This window comes from Propithecus coquereli, unplaced genomic scaffold (genome assembly GCF_000956105.1).
Source record: "Propithecus coquereli isolate 6110/MARCELLA unplaced genomic scaffold, Pcoq_1.0 Scaffold103, whole genome shotgun sequence".
NCBI lineage: Eukaryota > Metazoa > Chordata > Mammalia > Primates > Indriidae > Propithecus > Propithecus coquereli.
In genome coordinates, this window is record NW_012134192.1 from 2,844,414 (window position 1) to 2,844,676 (window position 263).

The following is a 263-nucleotide window of genomic DNA, read 5'->3' on the forward strand; positions in this document are numbered from 1 at the left end:
TATAGTGTTTTGTTATGGCAGCCTGAGCAGACTAAGACATAGGGTTTAGTAGTAAATTTATTTTTCAGTCCTGACAACTTAAAATTCACATTTTAACCTAATAATCCATATGTTTGTAGTTTGAAAGTTATATTTTAGTGACTGGTAAAAGGACATGAGAGGGGCTTCTGGGATATTGATGTTGTTTTATTCATTGATCTAGGTGCTGGTTACAAAGGTATATTAACTCTGTAAAAATGTATTTGGTTGTATTCTTAATTATT